Below are 6979 nucleotides of genomic sequence, written 5' to 3' on the forward strand. Positions count from 1 at the left end.
TTTTTTTTTTTTTTTTTTTTTTTTTTTTTTGATGGCAGCCATTCTGACTGGGGTGAGATGGAGTCTCAAGTCAGCTCTGATTTGCCCTATCCTAGCTAAGGATGTTGGGCACCTTCTCAGCATGCATTGACTATTTGCATTTCCCTTTTCAGAACTGTTTATTCAGCTCATTAGATTATTTATTAATTGGATACACTGTGTTTTTGGTGTTTGTTTTTTTGTTTTTTCGAGATGGGATTTCTCTGTGTGGCCCTAGCTGCCCTGGAACTCTCTCTGTAGAACAGCTTGCTTAGCCTTGAATTCAGAGACCCTCCTGCCTTTGCCTCCCCAGTGCTGGGATTAAAAATATGTGCCACCACACCTGGCTTATGTGTTTCTTTTTGAAGTTCTTTATATATCTTTAAAAATGTGGACAATCCCATGTATTTGTGTGTCAGCATTGTTCAGGGGCCCTGTAAATCTTCTGTGTAGTCTTCTAGCTTTATATAAGTGCAGTCAAGTGAATACTCTGTATAATCTTTATAGCTAGTGTTTTAATAATCCATGCTGTGTCATTTAGCTAACATTATTATTTTTTTTTTTAGATGAAAGTCTTGCTATGTAGCTCAGGCCAACCTCAAGTTTGTGATTTTACTATTATATGTTTTGCGTAGTGATTCTCATACAGGCACTTAGATATTTCTAACCTACTGCAGTTTTCTTACTACTTAGGATGAGAACAAAAATCTTGAAACAGGTTTTTAAATTTTGCTCAGTATAGCTAGTTCTGTAAGATACATTTCTAGAAGGGGATTGTTTGGGGTAAAGGGTATGAGTACTTCTATGGGTTTTGATATCTGATTCTGTAGTAGAAATTTCCAGGGAAAGTTTATAGTATCAGTATAAATACATGTTATGGTTTACCTGCATTCATTGCTTCCATAAAAAATGGAAATATACTATGTAAAAGAATCTAAACTTTATACATGGTGGCACATGACTATAATCCCAACATTTGGGAAATGGAGAGGGGAGAATTGGGATTTCAAGGTCATCTTTATCTATATAGTGAATTTCAGTAGCCTGGTATTCATGAGATCCTGCCTCAAAAAAGCAAACCATACCAAACCATCCACCAACCATCCAACCAACCAACCAACATATCTGACAACCAAAACCAACCAACCATCCAACCAACCAACAACCACCCAACCATCAGCCAACTAACCAACCATCAGCCAACTAACCAACCATCTAAAAACTAACCAACCATCTAAAAACTAACCAACCAATCATCCAGTGAACCATCCAGCCACCAACCAACCCATCACATACATACAAACAAAGAGCAACTCTTATGAGTGGGACAGAATTTGCCCAGTATTAATAGCTCAGTGTTTTGGATGCTGTTTCTAAGTGTTTCCTATCATGGCCTGAAACTCACCCTTGATGTAACTGATGATATTCATCAGCTCTTGCAGATCCACTGTTTCGTTACCTGTAAGTTAAGGGAAGATGATTCCATGTTTCCAAGATGCATAAAAGTTATGCTCTATTACCTTCTGAAATTATGAAGAACCTAAGAATTGGGTAATTTTTTTCTGGTTTTTCTTAGAATTGTATGGAGTTTAACAGTGCTATCTTCGAAACAAAGGAAGCTTATACTATGAATGAATAATTACTGTATCTTCTATTTTTCCATTGCTCTAGAAAAAAATACGCTTATTTTTACTAACCATTATACCTGAAACAACATTTTTGAGTATTACTTTAGATGCAAACCATGGCATTAGCAGTAGAATCTGTAGCTTTGTCACTAAATAAACCACCCAAAGTTCATGTCAGTGCTGTTGTTGAAAACATGTTGAAATGTTGCTTATGCTAATCTCTATTTTAAAATTTGACCTGCTAGAAGAACCTAAATACTTCAAGGAGTATTAACCATTTGCATTTTGAATGTTTTGATAAACTATTATTTTAGTACCACTTGTTTCTTTGTAATCCTCTGCATTGGAAGACTTACTCAGGGGGTACTGTTACAAGAGATGTCGAAAAGGGTCCACTACCAGGTAAGGTTTAAACCACTGATCTATATGCAGACAACGGAGTGGTCAAGACGAACAGGTGCAAAAGAGAGAGTCAGTGCTCACAGCAGGCTGACAGCAGCGTAATGCCTGAGATACTCACCGTCAGGTGGAAGTTGGGCAATTAGTTCTTCAAGTTCTTCATCTTTGATTCCAACTCCCATGTTTTCCAAGAGAGATTCCACATTTTTGATCTTGACTGATGGGCCTTAGGAAAGAAGGGCATGGGATGAGAATGTAGGCATTGATTCATAAGGATGAAAGGGTGCCGATCATGGGCACACATCAAAAACCCCACTGGGAAGTCAAACACTGGATCCCAAGGAAACTGTTAATGCATGTACATCCTGAGACTTAGATGTATCCATCAGTGGCAGAAAAAACTGAGGGAAATAAGCACTCACTTCTTAACAGGTTTTTGTCTTTGTTGGAAGAATTATGTTTATGGAAGACAAGGATACCTTTGTCTTTTTTGAGTGTGGGTGCTAGGAATCAAACATAGGCCCTGCTCTGCCTGACATTTTACAGACCTTAAGAATATTTTAAGATTAAAATACAGTAACATAAATTCCTTCATCCCCTCTCCTTACAGACCTTCCCATGTACCCCTTAAATTCATGCCACTTATTCTTTAATTATATATATATATATATATAAATAAATATATGAATATATATATATATGAATAAACATGCAAATGCAACATACAGAGTTCTGTAGTACTGCATGTATATGTGTGAATGTGCTTGGGTGTACGTGTGGATACATGTGTGTGTTTTGAGGGCTGACCCCTATTGGATAGCTTGGTAGGGGACTCATTTCCTGGGAAGACTAAGTCTCCTCCTCTCAGTAGTCATTACTTGAAGATTTTCATCTCAGGTGAGGACTCCATTAGGTCTCCCTCATCCACACTGACAGGCCAATTGGATTTACTTTATTTTATGTGTGTGAGTATTTTGTGTGCATGTATGTGTGTATGCCATGTGCATGCCTTGTGCTCACAGAGGCCAGAAGAGGATGGCTGTGAGCCGCCCTGTGGGTGTTGGGAACTGGACCTGTGTCCTCTGCAAGAGCAACAAGCGCTCTTAGCCACTGTGCCATCTCTCCAGCCCCTGCCCTCCTTGGTCTCTACTTCTCACATAGTTATTTTTCTTGAGAAGTGATTACTTCTCAGGCTGGAGAGTTTTCTGGTAGTTTTTCTTTTTCTTTCAGCTCCTGGTGTTGAGTCCAGGACTGGCACGTGTTGGGTGAGTGCTCTAACACTGAGCTGCAGCCCCAGCATGTTCCTTAAAAAAGTTTTTTTTTTTTTTTTTTTTTTTTTTTTTTTTTTTTTTTGAGACAGAGTATGGCTTAGTTGTACAGGATGAATTCAGACTTGAAATTCTCCTGTTTCAGCCCCTGGTAGTATTTTAAAATATAATCTAATTAAAAAAAAGAACACACTGGGTGTGGTGGCCCATACTTGTAGTCCATTACTTACCTGGCTGAGATAAGAGGATTGCTGCAAACTGGAGGCCAGCCTGGACTACAAAATGAATTTGAGGCCAGCCTGGGCTACAGAATAAGCTCCTATCTCAAAAAACAAAAAGAACAAACAAATAACAACAACACACACACCAAATTAAAAGGGTGGTGTCTACATTAATAGGATACCTAATCTATATCTCTCAAAGTTCATGCAAAGAAAAGAGGTGAGTTATCAGTCATACGGATGCATCAACAAACAGGAGAGAGCAAAGCTGAACATTTTAAGAGCTAACACTAAACATAAACTCCCTCCCACCCTCCTTGAGACAGGGCCCTGCTATATACCACACACAGGACTGGAATTTACATTCCTCCTGTCCCAGATTCCCAAGGACTTTGGGCACGTGTTACTACGCCCAGCCGAAGATCTTTTACTTGCTTTTCCACGTGCATCTTACTCACCTTTGAGATTCTTCACATAGTTTAGCAATCTGTTCTTATATATCTTGCCACTAGCTGCAAGGTAAGATACCATCCACAATGTAAGTTAATTACTGGAAGCTGCACAAACAGCGTAAGCACATAACGTCTGTGATTTTAGGAAAAACCCTCAGCCAACTTTCTACTTTGTTTGGATGTTTAGTTTACATAATGTAAGAATGAAGCCAAATATGAAGAGGTGAATTATAAGTATATACAGTGGTTGAATTAAAAAGTCTTAATTTCTCTTTTTTCCCTTTTATTTTCCTCTTCTTTTTTTTAAAAAATGTTTTACCTTCACATATGTCTGTGCTCTACATGCATGCAATACATGTATGACATGCACACATGTATACATGCAATCTGTGTAGAGTCCAGGAGAGGATGTGAAATGCACTGGACTAGGAATTAAAGATAGGTTTGTACGGGTGCTGAGAACCAAACCTCTGCAAGAGCAACACGCACTCATAATAGCCATGCCATTGCTCCACCCCTCTTGTTGCTCATCCTTTAGAGCTGGCTATGCCCAAGGGCAGCAGGAACATTTAACTTTGACAGTAGTGGTTAGTGAGAGATGTTGCCAGCCTTCAAGGGGAGTGACAAGAACAGGTAACAGGATTTCTTACCATGAGAATTATGTTTTTATGGGTTTCCCTGGATACAAACACAATTCTAGAAGTATCCACCTCTCTGCCCCTCAATCCAAGCCTGAAGGTGTGTCTTTAGTACGCACCGTAAGCTGACAGGGCCTTCTGCAGTTCCTTGTATGCACTGTCGGGGAGTACCAGTCCCATTTTCCTCAGCACAGCTTTCAGATTATCAGTTCCAACCTTCTCGCCTTAGGGAGATGCAGATTTTTACCAGGCAGGGATTTTAGCAATGAATGAATGATTTCAGTTCCTTATGTGTGCATGGCCATGCAAGCACTTCTGTGCACATGTGCCTGTGGCGGTCGGGGTCAGTCTTTGGTCCTCAGGAACTGTCTTTTTATTTATTTATTTTTATTTTGAGACAAGGCCTCTCCACTGGCAAGTGGGGCTTGCTGAGTAGGCAATGCTGACTGTCAGTCAGCTCCAGGGATTTGCCTGGCTCTCTATCCTTAGCACCTGGGGCACATATTTATGCCACCGTGCCCAGTTTTCTCCTGTGGGTTCTGGGATTAAAGCTTAGGTCTTCCTTCAAGGGCCTCCCTGGACAGAGCTATCTTTCCAGCCACACGCATGGATGATTTTAAAGCACAGAAAAGTTATTTAAATGACTTATGTGGCATAAACATTTAGGAGCAAAATTTTGAAGAAAATTGTTAAGCTACAAAAATTCAAAGGGCATGTGAACGTGCCATTTGTTACTCCCTTTCCAGATATAGATCACACAGCAGCATATCGTCTGAACCCCAGGGGTTGTTACGAAGCAACAGTTGTATGGAGGCTTCTCCTTGAGACTGAAGAGTTTGGCTGTTTAGACAGCAGGTCTAATTCTCAGTAGTTCCTCCTAGATACACACACACACACACACACACACACACACACACACACACACTTCCTATACAAGCAAAACTCTAATAGTAAGATTGTGGAACACATAGTCCACTCTTAATTTTGTAGGAGTGTTAATTTAGCATGTCACTAGTAGAAAACTAGTTTTAAACTAATGTTTAAAGATACCATCTTTCTATAAAATATTAAGGCCTTGGTTAATAATATATGCCATTTTAACCAAAACTACTTACCAGTAAAAGCTTTTGCTAAATTCATTAACACACTTAAGTCAACCATTTCATTCTCTGAAAGAAAAGACAATGCAGGCACAGAGAACCAGTTAGATTTGGAAAATTTGCAAAAAAATGCTTATAAAGAGCTGGAGGTTCAGCCGTCTTTCATTTTTATTTTAACTATTTTAGTTCAAGGGGAAAGAAAAGAAAAAGAAATATAAAAGACATCACCCACCATCTAACACCGTGAGATAACGGCGTGATTTGGCATCCCTCCCCTTTAGCCCCGGATCTGGGTCTGAATTTCAGAATCCTCTCATGAAGACCCTGGGTTGAAGCTCATCTTTTCTTCCTAGTGGATTACACTGGCCTTTGCCCCTTTGGCATTTTTCTGTCCAGCTAAATTGATCTTATCAAATTATTAATGCACCATTTCATCAAAAGTAGATATACAAGCTTATGCCACTAGTCCCGACATTCAGGAGGATTGCTATGAATTTGAAGGACCTTAGGTTACAATACAAGAGAACATGAACAAGCAGGAGGAAATACAGGTGATGTATGTTAACTGGCTGCATAGACTATGTGGACACAGTGAAATGTGGCTTTTTTAAAGACTGACTTTATATCACTTCACACAGAAGCCCTTTCTTTCTAGGACAGTGGTATCCGAGCTACTCACCATCGACCGACAGCTGTTTTATCAGGTCGTTACAATCCTCGTTCTCCAGTTTGAATCCTGCATTCTTCAAAATCAGTGGTAGGTTAGAGACAGGAACTTTTTTCCCTTAAGAGATAAGGAGATAGAAGTAAATGCAAGTGATTTCCACTGTGCACAGTGATGGCTCTGAGACTCTGGAGCACGGGGCTAGAGACATGGCTCAGTGGTTAACAACACTTCCTGTTCTTCAGAAGACAGCACACACGTGGAATTCCAGCTCAGGCACCTGCACACACATGCACATACCCACATACAAAAGGAATAATTTCAAAAAGAAAACAGATCCTTAAAAAAGACTACAGATATTACAGATTATGGATCCAGCCCCAGGGGTCCAGTGAGGTGTTGGCTATTTTACAGCCCAGACTGGTCTCTGTGATAGGTGGGGAAGAGAAAATGCTCCTTTCTCGCTGAGGTACAACTTTCAGTTGGTGTGATCACAGACGAAGTTGAACTGTGATAGAGAGAACCCCATAAATGAAGACAACCCTGAGTCTGTTACAGTGACGTGGTACTAGCCCTACTGCCCTCTGCTGC

The 6979-nt window shown here is 40.0% G+C and overlaps 1 long non-coding RNA gene and 1 other non-coding gene across 2 annotated transcripts; both read right to left on the minus strand.

The window, feature by feature from the left end:
* Positions 1-402: 402 nt before the first annotated feature.
* LOC132655525 (U6 spliceosomal RNA) lies at positions 403-507 on the minus strand. Its single transcript, XR_009593325.1, has one exon. It is a non-coding gene; the product is annotated as a U6 spliceosomal RNA (small nuclear RNA).
* A 4236-nt stretch (positions 508-4743) lies between these two features.
* On the minus strand, positions 4744-6498 carry LOC132655113 (uncharacterized). Its single transcript, XR_009592750.1, has 3 exons — positions 6404-6498; positions 5740-5793; positions 4744-4848 (listed from the first exon to the last, which is right to left on the minus strand). It is a non-coding gene; the product is annotated as an uncharacterized LOC132655113 (long non-coding RNA).
* Positions 6499-6979: the final 481 nt, after the last annotated feature.

Source organism: Meriones unguiculatus, chromosome 7 (assembly GCF_030254825.1).
Source record: "Meriones unguiculatus strain TT.TT164.6M chromosome 7, Bangor_MerUng_6.1, whole genome shotgun sequence".
NCBI classification, from domain to species: domain Eukaryota; kingdom Metazoa; phylum Chordata; class Mammalia; order Rodentia; family Muridae; genus Meriones; species Meriones unguiculatus.